Here is a 20,944-nt window from a genome sequence, read left to right as displayed (position 1 = left end):
ACATACACTACCAGTCAAAAGTTTGCAATCATGAAGAAAGTTTAATGATTTTAATAGAAATTAATATCTTTTTATATGTTAATTTATTATTCAGATATAGTTGCAAAGTCCGATTTTCAGCAGCCATCGTTTCAGTGTCCCAAAGGTAAACTCTCTTAGCTTGTCCTTACTTAGTCATTTATAAATGCTAATTGGTTATTACAGAAGTCTTTGTAACTTCATTAGCACAGCTGATACTTCTTATTCTCTTTGCTTGGTTTACAAGGTGTTGGCATTGCTAAAGTTCACTTATGGGTTTTAAAATGTTTAGACTGAAACAGCTTTCTAAAGAAACATGCCACTCATTGTTCATTTTTGTGAAAAAAAGGTTATTCAATGTAACAGATTGGCAAGAAACTGAAGATTTCATTCAGAGGTGTCTGTTGCTGTCTTAAGAGAAGAGGGCAAACTGTATCTAACCAGGATAAGAAAGAAGGGGGTCCAGATGCACAGCTCCATCAGTGTGTGTGATAATAAAAAGAAAACACACTGTTTCTTCCTTAAATGCACTTCAGAAGTGTCATCTGTTACAGAGAAGAGAAATTTTAATGATATACAGTATTTGCATTGTAAGCAGTTTTTCGTGAGCATGATTTGGGTTCCTAGTCTTCTTCTTCCTAGTCACCTGTCATAAAACTGCATCTCACCCAGTACTGTGCACATATTGTCCATCATCCTTGTAAAGGCATGTAAGTAACATCATGCAGAACCTTGATTCAATACACTTTAACTCAAAAAAACTGCTTTTAGGATGCTAAACACAACATGTTATAAATTATATTGTCTTTAGTAGTTTGTGAGTTTGTGATCTGAAATTTATTATCCGTAATGAAAAAATATTATACAATAAAGTAAATATTCACATTAAGTTAAGCATGGCAGACACAAAAATACACTTATTTATTTGTAGTTTCAAAGTAGCCTGCGTTACCTTCATTAAGTAAATGATTACTGTACAGTACGTTAAGCAGCACTACATTATGCACACACTCAACACACTCACAGTCATGCCAGTAATCCAAACTAGGCAAATGTTCATGATATGGGTGGAAAACTATAGGATTCAGGGTGAATGTGCAAACACAATACAATGACCTGTCAAAAATAACAGCTGTGGTACTGGGAACATTCTGGTCAATTTCCCTTTAAAAAGTGAGTTTTATACATGTGAATCTTGTCATTGCTGTTCATTTGTTCTTAGGACATTGTCAGAATTTTAGACTTGATTTTTTTTCTTTCTTTGCTTTCATGTATCACATTTTCTTGTTTTGCTGTTCCATTGAAAAATGGAAATACACGTTACGCATTGCTTTATGAATGTATCATTTACACAGAACAAAATTTTTAAAACTATGATGATTTCTAATGCGTCTTTTTTATAAAATAAAGCAAGTTATTAATGTTGGCAGGTGTGGTGGAGAGCCGGGGCCCTTACCCAGTCAGGATACCTCCACGCTGGGAGGACCAGAGGAGCAAGTGTGGCCAGAACATTATCTCCCCCGGAACGCTAGATGGCAGCCCCCCAGGGTTGCAGCAGTGCCTCAGACTCCTGCAGGGCTTCATGGGAGTTAGAGTTTGGTGGCTCCACTCCACGAGGGGGCGACCGCCCTGGTGGCTTTGGGGACCATGGGAACAGAGCTTAGAAGCTGAACCCTATAGGGTGTCAGCTTTCCGCCGTGGGAGACCTGCCCTCACGGGATGGGCCGCTGACCCCTACGGGTCTCAGCTTGTGGTGGGGCACTGTGGCAAGTGGCTGGGGATGGTACCCAACTGGGATGTCCAGGAGGACTGGAGGAGGGCTTACGCCTCTTTCAGACCACGAGGGGGCAACTGACCTGGTGGCTTTGGGGACCATGGGAACAGAGATTAGAAGATCAACCCTATAGGGGCCTGCGGTCATCACCACGGGGTGCCCCAATGCGTGTGGAGCCCTGGCCCTCAGCACTTCTGCCACACCTGGAAGTGCTGGAGGGAAGGAAACCAGGGACACCCGGAGTGCTTCTGGGTGCGTAGCTGGTACTTCCGCCACACTTGAGAGTGCCGGCGGAAACTAATCGGGAGGCACCTGGAACACATTCAGGTGTGAATAAAAGGGGCCGTCTCCCCTCATTCGATGGCTTGAGTCGGGAGCGGAGAAAGATGGAGCTCGGGAGGAGAGGAAAGGAGGCGGCCTGAAGAAGGAAAAGGCATTGTTGAGGCCTGGACTTTGGGGGAGTTTTGGGGTTGTGTGTGCACATCTATATAGAATATTATAAATTAAACGTGTGTTATGGTGCTTAACATGATGTCTGCCTGTCTGTGTCCGGGCCAGGTTCCACACCAATAAATTCTGCCACACAGTACCTTTAAATCACACCACTCATGCACCCTCCCGCCCAGCAATTTGGAATAGCTCTACAGCTGTTATCATGCCTTTCATGATTTGGTAATGAACCTGCATCTCCAAAAACTCCCTGCTCATCATGCATGTGTTGGTGTACCACTTGAAATTTAAAGTGGGATTAAAGAAATCTATTTTAAACAGTAAATGTGTCATTCATGTCTGCTCATCAGTTATAAAAAAATTAAAACAAAATTAGAGGAAAAGTTGGTGAAGTCAGTTATGAAATTTTCTACTTGTGGTGTCTTGTCTTCACTAAAAGTTTCAGATTTTGGAGTATTTTAGATTAGGGATACTCATCCTGTATAGATGTTATATATATATATATATATATATATATATATATATATATATATATATATATATATAGTTACATAAATAATTATGTTGTTGTAATACAAATGTGTTTGAAATGCCTATCCTTAATATTTACATTTTTCCATCCTGTAAATTACTGAAAGATTAGCATTAGCATATTAAGTAGTTGTGATTTTTATTTTTTAATTTAACCTATGAGTTATAAAAGATCTCAAAATTACCATTCTAAAAGATTAGCCAGAAAGATTCTGTTTTGGAATATATAGTACATGTTGCTATAAATTATATATTGAATAAACTGTTAAGGTGCTTTGAAGTAGTCTAAATGCAATTGCTCATGAGTCCAGTAGGTGGTGTTACATTTCCTCATTTTATTCCACTACTGAGCTTTGGACTTATAAACTGTGCAATGAAAACAATAAACTTTAGAAATTCTACTAACAGGGATGTTCTTATTTCTAAATCTGATATTTAATTACTACAATTAAAATTTTTGTGGTTATTAATGTTGTATGTTTATTATTTATCTTTGCTTTCTTTTGAAAAATATAGTTCCTGTATATTTGTTATTTTACCTACTTTTTAGTAATTCAGAGACAATCCTGGCAACAATATGCACAAGGCTGGAACCACTTGAACACAGGGTCCACTTATACACATTCACACAGGGCCAATTTGGAGTTGCCAATTTACTCTTTGTGCAGATTTGAGAATATTATGTTACTTTTGAATTTTTATATATGCTGTATTCATTGGTTATTTTACAATGAATGTTGTCTCTTACAGTGAATCACATTTTCTTGTGCCACATTGCAAACTGTATGTGAAACCTCTGAATTTATTTCATTACTAATTAAAGCAGAGGTAGAAGGTAGCTGGCCAAAAGCCTCAGGCCTATGCAAGAAATTATTTACACAAATTATTTAAACACATGTTATTGCTAATACTGTGTTCTGTTTTTTTATGCATTTTGAGATGTTCCCAGATGTGCCAAAATTTATTCTGTTCAGTTGTAGATTTTTTGTTTTTTATGTACTTTTTGATGTGGTTGTGTCAGATGTGACCAACTTTTAAAGGCAAACAATGAATAAACATTACTTATTTTTCATTACCTGCTGCTTACTGGCTGCTGAAAATATCTGGCCCAGCTAAAGTTCTCGGTTTCTTGCCCAACTGAATTTGTAATTGAATAGCTCTGTCCTAACATATCCATTGCATGTAGTGCAATCTCTACTACGTGCTTGGCTGGACTTAACAAAATAGTTTACTTTGAGGGCAACAAATTAGTAAATATAAATTAAGAGAGGAAATTACAAAAATAGATTATTGCAGTAAAATGTTACATGTTATGAAAATTCAAAATCTGTAAGATACACCCAAAAATGATCAGGAAACAAAATATTTATTGTCCAGTAGAAATTTCCAAAGCATAGAAAAACGAATGGTTCCTTCTGTTTTTGACAGGCAGGGCATTTCAAAAATAAATACCTGCGCATTATTTTGATAAGAAAACATGTATTCGAATAGTGGCAAATGCTTTTGCAAAAATTCATAGTGTAAGTGCTCTCTCAAGCAATTGCGTATAATCATTCGAAAGTGAAAGTTTTTTTTTTTTACCGAATAACCACCTCACCTTTGAAACAAAGATGATCCTTGTGCACACTTGGATCAGGCTTGCAGTGGCCATTTTAACAGGTGTGATGACAAGGGTGGAGACATAGAAAAACATGGACTACAACGTTTTATAGGGAAAATTGTGAACTTCAATTGTAACAGTAAATAGACAAGTTACTTTATGTATCCTCTGTAAAAATTTGCCTTATTGTCAGTTCCGAGTTAATGCAAATGTTATTTTAATCTATACTAATAAAAGGCAAAGCCCTCACTCACTGACTCACTCACTGACTCATCACTAATTCTCCAACTTCCCGTGTAGGTAGAAGGCTGAAATTTGGCAGGCTTATTCCTTACAGCTTACTTACAAAAGTTGGGCAGGTTTCATTTCGAAATTCTACGCATAAGGGTCATAACTGGAAGCTATTTTTCCCCATATAATGTAATGGAGTCTTGAGTTGGAGATGGCGGGGGGAGTTTCGTGTGACATCATCACGCCTCCTATGTAAGTACGTAGAGCACAAGGAAGAACTCCAAACAGCGATCAGCACAAAACGCCATTTCACAATTGAGAAGGCAGAAAAACATTATGAAGCAAATGATGCATACAAGCATATTCATAAGTACAGCTACTGCGGAAACAAAGCACGGCGTGAACCGTAAGTTTATATTAAATTAAGTTCATAGGCTACCACTAGCGTTTGTAATTTAGTGCCTGCCCATATAAGGCCGTCCATCAGCGGCAATCCAATACAAACACTGCCGGTAAATATTCACGTGTGAAGGACTGTGCTTATGCAGAGGAAGATGAGATGGTCAGGGTGGTGTTTGGCACAAACTCATTGAAACTGCGAGAGAAAGTTTTAAGTGCCGGGTCTTAGCTGACATTACGAGATGGCACCAGTACAGCTGCGAACCTTCGATGCAAGAACACCAAGCGGCTCACGTGAACTGACGCAGTGCACAGACAAAAGCAACAGTTCCAAAGAGTGCTGAACAAAAACCGAATTACACAATTGAGAAGGCAGCAAAAAAATATGAAGCGTCTTATACATAGAATCATATTCATAAGTGCAGCTACTGCGGAAACAAAGCACACGGTGGAAAAAGTGAATGTCCTGCTAAAGGAAGACAGTGTAAAAAAAACCCGTGCATGCAGTTTGTCACATCACAGATAAAAGGAAGACGAGCTGTTTATTGATGCAGTAAGGAACTAATCGATGAATGAAACCTCTTATCTTTACAGCGATTGACAAACACGGAATGTAACTTGAACACATCCTACAAATACGAGCCTGATTGAAAGAAATAATGATAATCAAATCCTTGATGACAGCAACATTCAATAACACTCACAAAACAATTACTGTATATTGACAATCATGTTACGTTATTTTTAAAATGTTCCCTTTTCTTTTTCATAACTTCTACTTCTCCACTGCGATACGGGTATATATATAAATGTATATATATACCCGATCTACAATATATACTTTAGCATAGACAAGCCACACGCTGTGGCTAATTGTAGAGTCTTAAGCCTCTAACGCCGAGGTTCGATTCGAGAGGGATGTACTGACTATGTAGCGTGCTACCGATTCATTTTACCTTCGCATCTCCTTGGTTTGGGACGTATGAAAAATATTAGGTTAGCAGAATCATGTTACGTTATTTTAAAATTTTCCCTTTCTTAGCACAAGCACAGCTGAGAAGCTTGATGCATGTACTCCATAACGCGTTAAAAATAACGCATTTAATCACACTTTCAATTCCAAGCAAGCGGGAACTTTTGTCAATGCATGATTTCCTGGTACATCCATTACACTGATGCACACATCACAGCTACAAAAATGTTAGAGTCGGAATAAAGCGTTCCTACGACTGATCATTTCGACTTCCGCGAAGCCTTGATAAAAGCATGGTTTTGTGCACACTGAAAAGCAAGCAAAATTAGATGCATTACAGAAAGCGGACTTTGTGGCTCTTACTGGGGATCATTGGACTTCCGTGACCGTTAGTAATTCTAAATACATCTAATTACAAAATGTTCAATGATCACACTGTTTTAGCCTAATGTACAAAATAATTTTGGCTAATGTTACTCAGAGTTTAAAGAGTAAGCTGGTCAAATTACCTTTTATGTTTCTGACTTATTTTTTAAGAAGAAAAACTGCACTTTATGGTGAAATTTTGGTTATTATTATTTAAAGACAATACTATTCTGAAAATGTACTTAAAGTACTTAAACTACCACTTTATTTTTAAGTCTGCCCAATTTTAACCAGGGATGATATTTTTGTTTCTGTTTTGAATTCAAATGCAGTTTAAAGGCTTTTTTTCAGAAATTAAAACAGCTTCAGTTTACAATATTCATGTCCATGTCTATTATTTGATTCTGTAAGCCCACTAAAACCGTTTAAATAAAAAAAAAAAACATTTGCGATTTGGGGCAAATTTTGTGTCGATTACATACGATTAATCAAGATTAATTCTTACACAGCCTCTAATTAATTGGATTAATTTTTTAATCGAGTCCCACCTAATATATATATATATGTAGATATATATATGTAGATTTGTATATATATGTGTATATATGTAGATATGTATATGTTGTATATACAGTATGTATATATATGTGTGTGTATATATACAGTATGTGTATATATATGTATATATATATGTTTATATGTATATATATGTTTATATATGTGTCTGTGTGTGTGTGTATATATATATATATATATATATATATATATATATATGCCAGCAACACTCATATCAATGACAAAACAATTACATTAACAATCATCTTACGTTATTTTTAAAATGTTTGCTTTTCTTTTTCATAACTTCTTTAACACACTACTTCTCCGCTGCGAAGCGCGGGTATTCTGCTAGTAATAAAATATAGCATGTTTTACTGACCATGTAAAAACAATAGCTACTTCTTGTTTCTCCCAAGTATTTTGAGTGGAAATTCATGTAAGCCTACTCAAGTGGGAAAGTGCAATCTCACTTGCTGTCCTCAGTTAATTTAATAACTTATTCTTTTTCTTGCTCTTCATCTTTTCCTACTTCCATGTGAGGTTGATGTGCTCAATCAGCTTTCTCCAAATAGCTTCATCCTGCACCTCCTCTCCTCTCCAGTCCAGTCCTTTTCCTTCAGATCTTCTTTTACTTTATCCATTCATCTCTGCTTTGGCCTCTGTCACTTTCTCTTCCCCTGTAACTTCCATTTCCATCAGTCTTTTGCCCACATATTCATTGTCTCTCCTCTTCACATGTCCATACCACTTCAGCCTATTTTCCTGTAATTTCTTAGATATCTCTCCCTTTTGTTATACCTCCAATTGTCTCATTTCTTATTCTGTCCATTGTTTGTAACCCCTTGCATCCATCTCAACATTTTAATTTCTGCCATATCCAACTTTTTCTGCTGTGCCCCTTTACTGCTCATTTTTCAGCTCCTTACATTATTGGTCTTACAACTGTTTTAACACTAGAATTACCAAAGCCTATGAAGAAATGTGTAAACCCGGCCCACCTTAAATCCGTTCGCACCTCTCAGTTAGCGTCTTTTGTGTTGTAAATGTGTCAAAAAGCACAAGCAGCAAGCAGCCTACTATCCCAACTTGCCCACTGCCGCAGAAACGGCAAAAAGCTCTCACAGCTCAAGCCTTGTTTATCTGGGAGTGAGGTACTGGGTGCTGTATAGTGTAAATAATATACAGTATTGTTATCTGGAACACATGCATTTCATGTGTGTTCTGTGTCTACAAAGATGTATGTAAGTGTAGCATGACAGAAATGTTGAATACATACCTAAAAGAAAAACTATTTTCATGTTTAATTATTAATGACAAAATTTTGATATAAAGTGTATAATGTGTGTAGACTGAAGTCCAAATATAAAATAAGCACTTTCACAAAAGGTAGAAGTATAATAAAACAAGTGCGCTTTTATTGAAGACTATAACCGAAGAAAAAAAAATCGGGTTAGCGTAGTTCGTTGTTATGACTGCTTTGGTAGTACAGCGGTAAGAACTGCTGACTCATAATCAACAGGTCACGGGTTTGAGTAGTGAGCTGCTCTTATTGTTACTATTATACAATAAAAACATACATTTGATTTGAGTCTGTAACTCTGCTTGTAAAGGTTAGCGTTTTGTTTTTTTTTTTTTTTTATTCAGTTTTATTCCCTCAGTCGCGTTCACGCTTCCCCTGATCTGACACTGCTGTTTTCAAATAAAGACGTGCATAACAGAGGTGAACTCAGATGAGGATGAGGGTTCTACATCGGAGAAAGAGAACAGAAGCCCTCCCCGCAAGAAACATCCACTGACATATAAGAACAACGCAGCTACACCAGGCATAAAGGTCAAAGATGGCACCGTTTGGATACAGCAAGAGGTCTGGTGTCATCCTGCCAGTCAGTCTGCCCCACACCTGCCCTTCAAAGAAAAAGCATGGCTTACAGAGCTCACCAAGGAATAGTGCAAAGTAAAGTTTGTGATTATGTTTTGTGATATATAAAAACATCTACAGTATATGTTACTCATATAAAAGCCACATTGAATTTTATTTATCTTGATTTATTTACGTATCTTCCTAAAGTCACAAGTAGACTGCAGAGCTTCTTCTGTTTGATCAACACAGGCATGCTGATAAAAGTACATGTGTACTGAAGTGACTTTAGCTGCAGGAGGAAGCTCCACACAACTTTTGTTACAGTTGTGCCTTTGTCCAAAAACGGTTTCATAAGCTTTATGACCTTAGTCTTGAAAAGTCTTTCTCCCGTGGGGCGACTGGGATCTTTTCCTGAATAAGATCAAACACATTTGCATAGGGTGTGACAGTGACACTTATCACCTATCACTCCACCTATTCAGTCTGACAAAGACTGTCTTTTAGTTTGTTGGATACTACTATACCTACTCCATTTCTCCCTTGCCCATTTATTCTACTTTACAATAATTTAAAGCCTTAAACCCTTAAATCTAGCCACTAGCCCAACTTTGTGTTGGTCTCAAGCCTAGGTAAATATAGATGGTTAGTGTCAGGAAGGGCATCTGGCTGTAAAACTTTAGTAACAAACTTAATGATGGAATCAGTCCATTCAGTTTCAGAAAATTAAATTGTCGATATTGATCAAAATATTACTGTCTAGAAACATGTGCGTCTGACATTAGGTCAATGATTGTAAATCTAGGTTTGAGTTTTTGGATGGCACAGTAATATAGTGTTTTATTTCACTTTGATTGCCTCAGGTTCGTGTCTGAGGTTCTGCAACATTACAAATTGAATTAAACTGTAGTAAACGAAAAAATAGAAGCTGGCCAGCATCATTTTTAAACAGCTTTGGGTCCAGTGCCATTAGTATTCAGGTTAAGACTCATTCAGTTTTCATTTAGTATTTTTCTTGCATGTAATTTAAAGCCATTCAGGGTGTACTTGAATCCAAGTGTATATTTTTTGCCCCCAGCTAAGAGAAGAGATGAGGAGAAGCATGAGCATGGGCAAAAATAGTTAGGGGAAAAGAGAGAAGAATAAGGAAAAATGTGAGCCACCAAATACAGCTGTTGATGAGTTAGGAGTGATTATAATACCAATGCTTTCTGATAACTATTTAAAGATTTTTGTCCTAAATGATGTTAATTTAGTGCATTCCCAGAATATAAGGAGCTAGATGGCAATGTGCGCAAGTTGGATCCTAGCCCTGGGTACATTTTGGACAATTTTAAACAAGATATGGGCAATTGATAATAGATTTTAAGTTGAACTATTGAGTGCTTTGCACATATACAGTAGAACTAAATTCTGTGTATGGCTGATTTCAACTCCTTTTCTGAAATGTTAAATGTGAGGTCTGTCTTCCTCCTTACCCTGAAAACAGGGAAGATTTTTTGAAATGACCATTTTTGATGGGACTTGTGTGTCTTTTCTGTACTTGATAGTTCGTATAGTTAACTTGCCTTTCTTAGGTCAGTGAAGCCATTTATTATTGTATAAAGGGACTAGTTGACCAGGGCTTGAATTTCAGCAGATTTTTATAGTGCTTAAATTTGAGTTCCTTGTCTATGTGCTAGTAGTGTAGTATAGGCAATTACAATCAATTTGTCCAAATCCACTTTAAGCCTATCTCAGATAGGGCTGCAACAATTAGTTGACGTAATCGACGTGAACTACAAAAAATCGTCGGCGTGGATTTTTTATTGTCGACACGTCATAAACAGAACCTTCAACAGAGGCTCCAGTCACAAAGAACCACATCGTTTTTGTAACTGCAATGCACTACATGAACGTATGGTGACAGTATCATTTGTTATTGTTTGTCAGAACGCACACAGTCTTACCAACGCAAGCATTCAGGAGCTGTGATGCCACCATGCCGAGAAGTGAGTTTTACCGAGTAAAGTTAGTGTCACATGTTAATGTTGATGTGTGTACTATAATGTGTATATCAAGGTTTCGACAATGATAGTTAACCCTTAAACCGACACATACTTGGGGGTTAATGCACCCCTGGACGCCAAATTCTTTTTAGCTGCACTTGTTAAGTAAACATCACAATTCATAAATAAAATGTGAAATTTTAACGGAACACATTTTTTTCATGCAAAGAGCATCACAATTACTGCAACACTAAACATTTTACACACTGCAAATGAACTGTAAAAATTATAAAAAAAACTACTGCAACAATCTATTATTATATGCTCAATATGCAACTGAAATTATTTATGAAATTGAGTAGATCACCGAGCCAACTACGCTTGAACTGGCTGCATGCAAACACACAGAGGTAAACGCTGATGATTGCAGGCTCGTCTAGTGCAACGGCTAAATCCCAGAGACAGTGTTGCTGCAGTTCTGCCGGGGCCGGCAGTGGTCGTGAGCTGGCTGCTCAATGAATATACTGCACTGACTGATCAGCTCCGGCATGCTGGCAAATTGCACTGAGAAACAACTTTATCCAGTTGCAGAGTTCAATGAATGCATGTCGCCACATATACCCGACTTTGGCGTGCTTCCAAATTGCACTGGAAAATGACTCTAGCTGGTTGTGGCATTCAACAAATGGACTTTTCCGAATATACTCGGCTCCGGTGTGCTGGCAGTAATTACCTTGTTACATATTTTGTCTGTTATTTTTTTATTTTGGTATAATATAGTACATGATGTGATGAACTACAACACTTTTCTTTCAGAGTGTGATGATTAAAACATCTTTCTCTGTCTGCAAAATCATTCTTATGTATTCCTGCTACCTCTACTCCCTCTGAGCGTCTCTTCTCAGCAGCTGGGAACATTGTCTCAAAGAAGAGAGCCAGCCTCACACCAGACCACTTCGAAATGCTCACGTTCCTGCACTGCAATCAGGAATATATGAAGTGAATCTTTTATAAACTGTATATTATTGCTTTATTTTATTTGAAGTGAAGCTTTATTTAAACTTTTGGACTTTAAGACACACCAGTGGCCATTTTTGGTTAAGTTAAATGCACTTTTTGTGTTTAAAGACTATGTGCACATTAGTTTATTGTTTAATGTATTATTTTTTTATTGTGATGGTCACACTAATATGAAAACATCTGGTTATTTTCTGTTTCACTGGTTGTTGTTTTAATTTGATTATTATTAATTTTAATCGTGTTATTGCAGAGACATCAGGGTGACATTCACAGGTGGACAGACATGAGCAGATGAGGTAAAACATGCACTGGAGCCCAGAACAGGATGTGTAACCACAGGTCGCAGGCATCAAAATAGTCAGGGATGAAATAATCGTGACTAATCGAAAAAAAATCAAACAATTAGTCGACTACCAAAATAATCATTAGTTGCAGCCCTAATCTCAGAGTACACCAAATACATCTTTTAATGGATTAGAAGAGATTGTGACACCAAGGCTGTTTGATAGGCATTCAAAGATATTGTCTAAAGTAATGTTAATGTGTACTCCTAAAACATGTAGTTCAGTGAGGCTTGAGCTAGATTGCAACTCTCATTGGTTGGACCTTGCCCTGGATACATTTTGGACATCTTTACATGAGATAAATGTGATTAATGTAAGAATTTAAGTTGAATTACTGAATGGTCTGAGCATATAGTGCTAAAGTTTATTCTATGTATGGCTGTCTTCCATGCCTTTTCTGAGATATTAATTAAAGATCCTTTCTTCCACCATACCGTAGAATCTTTGAAGGAAGACACTTTGACTTGCTTGTATATTGTTGTAATGCTGTCTGAGTCAGTATTTCTTCAGGAATAGAAAAGGATGTGAGGTGTGAAAAATTAGGTAGGTATCTTTTTAGCGAATTTTCTGATTTGAAAGAAGTGGAAAAATTATGTTGCTATAAATAGGAATTTGAAGTGTAGCTGTTCCTAAGGTGCAAAATCGTTATCTATGTATAATTCTCCAAGTGAACGTTTTCCAAAGAATAAATACTGTGTACATTTGAGTGGATTGATAAAGGGGATTATCTTGGAGAGGAGCAACAGATAAAAGCTTCTCTGCCTTGAAGTACATTCTGCACTGGTTCCATATTATGAGTGATGGATGAACAATTGGATTATTAGTATATTGATGATAATTAGTATGTACTGGAGCAAAAGCATAGCATATAACGAAGTACAACAGGATTTTATTTATATTCCAGACTAGGCATGCTCAAATTCATCAATTTTTATCAATTTCCAGGTCTTTACAGGTTATATACTGTATATGCTGCCCAGTAATAAAATGAATAGGTAGTGCTATGCCACCTTTTGCTTTAGGTCTTTGTAGAGTTGCCTTTTGAATGCATGGATGACTTAAATTCCAGATTGAGGTTATAATCGAGTCTACTATCTTAAAGAACAATTTGTTAAAGTATATAGGAATGCTCAGTAATAAATAAACAAACTTGGAAAGGATGTTTATATTGATAGAATTGACTCTCCTTGCTAATGTGAGATGGAGAGTAGACCCTTCGTTCATATCTTGTTTCATTTTTTTTCATGCTGATAGCAAAATTGTATTGAAAAAAATCTTTTGTATTTACTTGTGATGTTAAATACTTAAACTGTTCTGATAAAATTACAGGATATATGTCCAGTCTAGTATAGTGTGCTAGAACATTCACAGGAAAAAATACATTTTTAACTGAAGTATGTATCAAGTTATGCAGTTGTTCCTTATTTAGCAACATTGTCAACTACTAAATCCTCCCATATACAGTTTGTCTCCTCACTATTCAAGAAAACATGTTGATATGTTTTTGCCTCAATTAATACTTGTGTACTTGGCATGTTCAAGTTGTTGAGTAAAGCAGTTATAGCCCTTCTACAGTTGAATCAAGCTCCCTGCTGATCACAGAAATACTTGTTTGTGGGTGACAGGGCAGTGTCATAGCTGTGTGTCTACTAACTGGAACTGCATGTAAACATGCCTGCAGTCCCATTTATTTACATAATATTGGAGCAAACCTAAGCAAAATTGCTGAAACAAACACACTAACAAACATGAAAGTTTTTGAAGTCAGCACGGGAAAACTGGTTCCTGAGGACTTCAAGTCTAGGCCAGTACTGCTTCTGAAAACTATAGTGTGAGTCAGAGTCTTGATAAAAGAACGAAGAGAGGTATCATTCAACATTTCAAAGAATACAGCTGCTGATTTTTAAAACTTTTTAATATTTTTTTTAATTGATGGCCTACAACTTTATATACAGTAAGGGTAGAACAAAGTTCAGAAATATATTTGAGATAAAAAATAAATAAATGGTGTAGGCTTAATTTTAGAAATACTATACAAGGGACTGATGTAATTTCTGATAACAAAACTACTATTCATAAACAAGCTACTGCTTGTTAGGGTAATAGTAATCAGTAGGAGAACATTCTTGTGTCGTATGCAGTTTTTTTTTTTGGGTGTTTAATTAAATGTAATGTGGCATTGTTGATGGTGGTGCCTGTCAATAAGTAGAGATTGTTTTACTTGGCAAAAGCTTAGTGCTGTTATTAAGTCAAATTCCCTTTTACAGAAATGTAATGCTCCATAATGGTTGTTATGCCCCTGTTCCAAATGAATGATCAAATATAGCAGTAAGGTGGTACATTCTCAGTGACATGGCACTTTCTGCACTGTTTACATTCTGTGCACCTTGTCAAGCAGAACTGTAACTAATTCTGTCAGTGGGGCCTTTTAGCCCTGTATGCATTTTGAATAAATTAAAAGTATTTATATGTTAAGATGGAAACTACTATGTGTAGGAATGACAGAATATTTCTACCATTTTAGAACATAAAAATTACACCATGTTAATAGTGAGATTATTTTCTCTAAGATCATTGCTCAATGTGTTGAAGTACCACAGCATGGGTGCATTTTTTTCCAGTTTAAATGTCACTTTTGTGACTACTATCACAAATGCTAGCAGTAGTTTTCCTATATTCAATGTAAAGATTGATTGAAACTTACAGAAACAGTTTGGCATTAATCAACTGGATCGTTTTAAGGGTGAGCTCTGCCAGTAAGGATATCCCAAAACTACCATATATACTCGTGTATAAGTTCTTCTGCAGATAAGTCGGGGCTTGGTTTTACCTTTTTTCATCTTATCATTTCTGGTATTTTATAATGTCAATCGTATAAGTCAAATGCAGAAAACTCACGCTATTGGTCTAAGAGAAGTCCATGCTTTTGGCCTAAGAGATTATGATATGCTAACGCCCACCTGAGAGAGTAACCACGGAGCACACTGCCTTTTTTTTCTATGTATTGTGCCTATGTGACCACACGATAATAACCAAACTCTTCCGAAGAAACGTTTACACTGTTTTGTGTTTTTTGTATCTCATACCCCTTTATTGTAAGAACATCCTTTATCTAATAATAATTCTTTGCATTTATATAGCGCTTTTCTCACTACTCAAAGCACTCAGCAATTGCAGGTTAAGGGCCTTGCTCAAGGCCCCAACTGAACTTTTGGCATTTTACAGGATTCAAACCAGCAACCTTCCGATTGCCAGTGCAGGTCCCTAGCCTCAGAGCCACCACTTCACCTACGATCTACGATGGAGCATTTGATCAGAAGAAAATATGAAGCTGGTTTTAAATTAAAAGTTGTTGAAGTGGCAAAAGAAATTGGTAACCGCGCCGCTGCAACAAACTTTGATGTGTCTGAGAAACTGGTGCGAAATTGAAGGAGGCAAGAAGATGTAAAAGAAAAAAAAATTTAAGTGTCGAATATTTGAACAAGTGTATAAGTTGGGGTCTGATTTTATTATAGATTTTTTGGGTTTCAATACCCGACTTATATGTGAGTATATGTAATAAATGATTTAGAAATTTTTTTTGTAAACAAAACATTTCAGCAAATGTTTATTTATGTAGCTAACATGTGCTATATCTGTTGTAATTTAAATTAACATTTATTTATTTTCTTTTGCTGATAGTGCTAAGACAGCTATATCATAAAATTTGAGTTTAACAATGTATTAAACTAATCCAGTCTGAAGTGTTTTGTATTGTTGGTACTATAATTTTATGTACAATAAAACAGTGTTATTTGAGAAGGCAAGAGCTGCAAGGAAATGTAATTCATGGCCAGTCTGATTGTAGGAAGTATGGAATTAATTATTTGAAAGTTGGTTTACCTAGAAGATACAGGCGTATTTTTATTTAAGTCGGAACTTGCACTGAAAAATGTCTGTTAATGGAAAAATTGTTGGAAGTGTATAATGCTTTATTAGTGTACAGAAAAATGTTTAATCTTGTTAAAATAAAATGAAAGGGAAGCATGGTTGGTAGCACATACAGACTGGATTTATATTCCCAACTTGTGTACTTTAAAGCATATTTCTAAATATATATATTGTACATGTTTAATGCATTTGTTTTTGCAGAATATGCAAGATGTAGCTTTGGTGTAGATAGGTTTTTGAGTCCTTTTTTAGTTCTGGTATACTATGCAACAATATTAGCAGTACAATGAGATTTTAATTACATGGCTTACAATGCTAAATTCAGTGGCTTGACATCTGCCTTTTTCTATGTGTGTTATAACTTAAAAATACCACACGTTGGCCTAGAAGCAGTTCTTCTTTATCTACAGTAAAGCATTTTGATAGCAAAAATCATGGCTTGACCTTTGGTGTAGGATTTTGGGAATAATTTTTTTTAATCCTGAAATGGTTTAACTTAAATAAGGAAAATCTTGCTGCACTTTCAAGGCAAAAAGTCTATCATTATTTCCAGTTTTTCACATTATGATTTACTTCAGAAATAAAAATACACCATTTATACAAGCTTTTAACAGTGCAGTGATGCCACTAATCAGCTGTCAGTTGCAATCATTTTGATTTGTGGTGCTATATATTAGAACAAATACATTAGAAATGCTTCCAAGATTAATTGCTTTTTAATATACTGTAGTATTTGCACTGTGATTGCAATGAACATGGTGATGGTTGTCTGTTAAACCATCCATCCATTTTTTAACTGACTTATTCGGTTTAGCAACACAGGGTGCTGGTGTAGTGACTATAAGGCAGGAACCAACTCATGTCACATGCTCACACACATTCACACATAGTGGCCAGTTCAAAGTCATCAGTTACTCTAATCTGTATACCTTTGGAATGTGGTGGAAAACTGACACAGTGAAATTAAGTGTAAGTTTAGTAAGTGAGAGAACAAGCTGCTCCATATTTTTATTCTAAATTAAAATCAGTGTTTCAAAACTTACACTTTAGACAAATATTCATATTGCTTAGCTCATAGTTCTGTGAAGCACTATGCAGTTAGGAAATGTTGTGAAGCTCGGCATCGCACATACACACAGGTACCAGACCTGCTAACAGTGTGATGGTTTAAAAGGTCGTCCTCATGCGCAGTTCACTATCGGAGTTTGTGCACCAAAAAATACCTTTTGCACTTCCTCTTTTGCTTATTACTGCTTTGATCTACTGGTGTTTGACCTTGCTTTCCCCATTTTTGACTTTTATTTTTGTCCCACAATTTGACTGTGTTATGTGTTGTCAATCTTTAGATCTGTCTCATCATTATTTTTTTATCTTGTATGACACAACATGCTGTTTCTGCTTGTGTTATTTTAATATTGTAGTAAACCTTCCAACATGTCCACTGGAGGACCATTAAATTAGGAAAAAGGCAGGCAAAAGCAAGATTTGGAGAACATTAACAATTCACAGTTGTGTATCAGAAAAAAAAAGGCTGAACAAAATGAAACATCCAGAATTAACAGAGGTCTGTTTATAAGAAAAATTAACAGAGAGGTTCCCTACCAAAATTTTGATTGTTGATGACTGCAGAAGATTTTCTTAATGTTTTTGTTCTGTGCTGTCCCCCACGATAATTGTCTTTGTGGGAGGAGCAAAAGCTTTAGATTCATCAAAATTTTCGATCTCTGGTTTTCGATGGATCTTAGTGTTTTAGGGTTCCCTGATACCAAAAACATTGATATCTCAATGATGGTTGTGTGTCTGTGTGTCACAGTTTCTTGAGGACGGTCTAGAGCTAAAACAGCTGAATGTTTTTGTTATATGATAATAATAGCAAGCAGCTCACTACTCAAAGCATAAAATGCAGAGCTGATACGGGATTCAAAACTGTGTGGCAGATGACTGGGAACCTTGCCCCACCGGGACACCTGGAGAAGGGAAGGACCGGGAAAGGGCCAATATCTTCCCTGGGGTGCAAGAGGGCAGCCCTCCTGGATTACATTGGGGCTACGGATTTGGAGCTTGGAGGCTCAACCCTGTTGGGGTCTGTGGCCACTGCCATGGGGTGCCTGGACGATCCTGGGGCCCTGAATGGCAGCACTTCTGCCACAGCAGGAAGTGCTGCCGGAAGAGGAACCAAATGCACCAAGGGTGCTTCCAAGTGCCCATGCACTTCTGCCACACCAGGAAGTACTGCAAGAAGTTCATCAGGGCGCACCTGGAGCACATCCAGGTGCAGCGTAAAAGGGACTGCCTCACTCCATTTGGAGAGCCAGAGTCGTGAGGTAGAGGATGGAGCTTGCGAGGAGGGGAGTAGAGGTGGCAGAAGAATAGAGTAGAAAAGACAAAAGTAAAATGGACTAAGTTTATTGCGGTGGTCAGTGCTCTGTGTGTGTGCAGAAGAAAAATAATAAATAGAGTGTGCATGTGAACATTGTATGTCCTTGGTGTTTGTCTGTAGTCTGCCTGGTCTTTCATACCTGTTATCTTGCCATTGCTAAGCGGTAGCTTATCCACTATGCCATCAGCACCGACCCGTGCTGGAGCAGTGTTACCACTGTAACAACTAGTTGAAAAAGAAATGCTTAAACACATGTATGCAAATGTCTTTTACTTTGTGCCAACTGATAGTTGGGCTTCAGCAACATGTCAGTTGAGCAATTTCTTTTTCTACGGTTTTATTCTTGAATAAAATCATACTTATTTTGTTACAACTTTCGCAAAAGTGTTTCTTGGATATTTGGGCTTCACACATCCTACACTTCATGTCAAAATTATGTCGTCATTACTATAACATATGAAAAGTATTTTCTGTTTTAGCCATGTGTTGAGCATTCTTTGCCTTGCATTTCCTCTGTCGTTCTTTGTTTACACAGATTGTTGTAGACTCGGAACACAATGTACATATTTCAAATCAAAGTATTTCATTACCTACAGTATATAATTCCTTAAAGAACGCATTGACAGATAAACACTTCAACCCTGAATTCAACTGTGAGGATTGCAGCAGGGCAATGCCTTTTTCTGACTAAATTGGGGGGGTGGATTAATAGCAGTCTGCTAAGCCACATATTTGCAAAACAAAAGTGGCCTATTAGTGCAGTGATAAGGAGCTACCAGCTTCTTGGTGTATGTCAGAAAAATTTAAGGAGGTCAGGGACAACGAAAAAATCATAAAATTCAGGGATTCTAGCGTTAACCACTTTTGAAAGGCAGTTGTTCAAAGTACAAACTACTCAATGTTTCCAGATTATAGCCTGCTTTTCTGAAAATGGTGGTTGACAGTTTGACTTCAGGGGGTGGGGTGGTCAATTGATGATGTGGAACTATTTTAATGTTTAAACTATGTGAAGCATTAGACAATATTTATCTAACAATAAATAAATACCCTATTAATAATAAGATTGTCTAGGGCTTTCATAGTTCAAATATTCAAATTAAAAATGAATAAATATTCAAATATACTGGAATAAATGTAGGTTAAAAACTTTAAGTTGTACTACATCTACGTTTGTACTTAACATGCATTTGAAAGCCTCATTTTGCTTTTGGTGTGCCTGGCAAAGCATACATCACTAATGTCTCATGCACTGAGCAGCCTTTACTCAAAAAATAATGCCAATCCAAAAATTGTATTTTCTGTGCATGGAAAGGGGCATGATCAAAGAGAAAAGTGGACTGGAACGATTCAGATATCTGTAGGCATATGTGAAACTTTTACAAAATCACTCCTGATTACATAATCACATTAAAGGCACTTGATACTTTAGTCCACTGCACCCTGTACCTCATTCAGCTCTTGACTCTAATATTTGCCTTTCTGATACTCTCTGTTTAGTCAAAGTGATATTTGGCTTGTCCAACTTCATCAGTGCCTAGTGAACAGGTGTTCAGTGAAATGGGCTACATTTGTGAGGACAAGAAGAGCTCTCTTCATGGTGCTATATAAATGAAATTTATTAGTATTATTATTATTAAATGCAGAGAAGCTGTGCTTCCTGCATTATAACCTCCCTTTAATGGAATGGAAGTATTAGTTATGTTAGTATATGTATATTATCTGATCTTTACAATAATTGAGTTTTATTGTTTTATTTATTGTTTTGTAAACAATACAGAATTTAAGAATATGATATTGTTTCACAATTTTTAGTAGTCAGTCAGTCACTGAGATGTGTTGGAACCTTTCCCAGCTAGCTTAGCATACAAGGCAGGAACAAACCCTGGACAGGGCGCCAGTCCATCACAGGGCGAGCACACACACACACACCCCAGTCACACACCGGGGACAATTTAGGATTGCCAGTTCACCTATATATATTGGTGAACCTTGATATATATATATCTATACTAATAACAGGCAAAGCCCTCACTGACTCACTCACTTACTCACTCACTGACTCATCACTAATTCTCCAACTTCCCATGTAGGTAGAAGGCTAAAATTTGGCAGGCTTATTTCTTACAGCTTACTTACAAAAGTTAAGCAGGTTTCATTTTGAAATTTTACACGTAACGTTCGATAACGGTCGACAACGTCCGCCATGTTGAACTTTCTTATTTATGGCCCCATCTTCACGAAATTTGGTAGGCGGCTTCCCTGCGCTAACCGAAACCAATGTACATACTTATTTCGGTCGTATGACGCCACTGTCAGCCGCCATATTGAACTTTCCAACGTCGCTAATTCTCCAACTTCCCATGTAGGTAGAAGGCTGAAATTTGGTACTTATTTCGGTGGTATGATGCCACTGTCGGCCGCCATATTGAGCTTTTCAACGGTCTTTGTTACTTATGGGCCCATCTTCAAGAAATTTAGTACGCGGGTTCCCAACGCTAACTGAATCCTACTTACGTACATATAT

At 36.8% G+C, this 20,944-nt stretch overlaps 1 protein-coding gene across 1 annotated transcript in view; it reads left to right on the top strand.

Annotated features, from left to right (window-relative positions):
- dmrt1 (doublesex and mab-3 related transcription factor 1) overlaps positions 1 to 20,944 on the top strand; it is a 178,709-nt gene that overhangs the window by 29,857 nt on the left and 127,908 nt on the right. The window lies entirely within an intron of this gene.

The sequence above is a fragment of the Polypterus senegalus genome, chromosome 7 (genome assembly GCF_016835505.1).
Source record: "Polypterus senegalus isolate Bchr_013 chromosome 7, ASM1683550v1, whole genome shotgun sequence".
In the NCBI taxonomy this organism is placed as follows: Eukaryota; Metazoa; Chordata; class Cladistia; order Polypteriformes; family Polypteridae; genus Polypterus; species Polypterus senegalus.
This window is presented reverse-complemented; position numbering and strand designations above follow the sequence as displayed.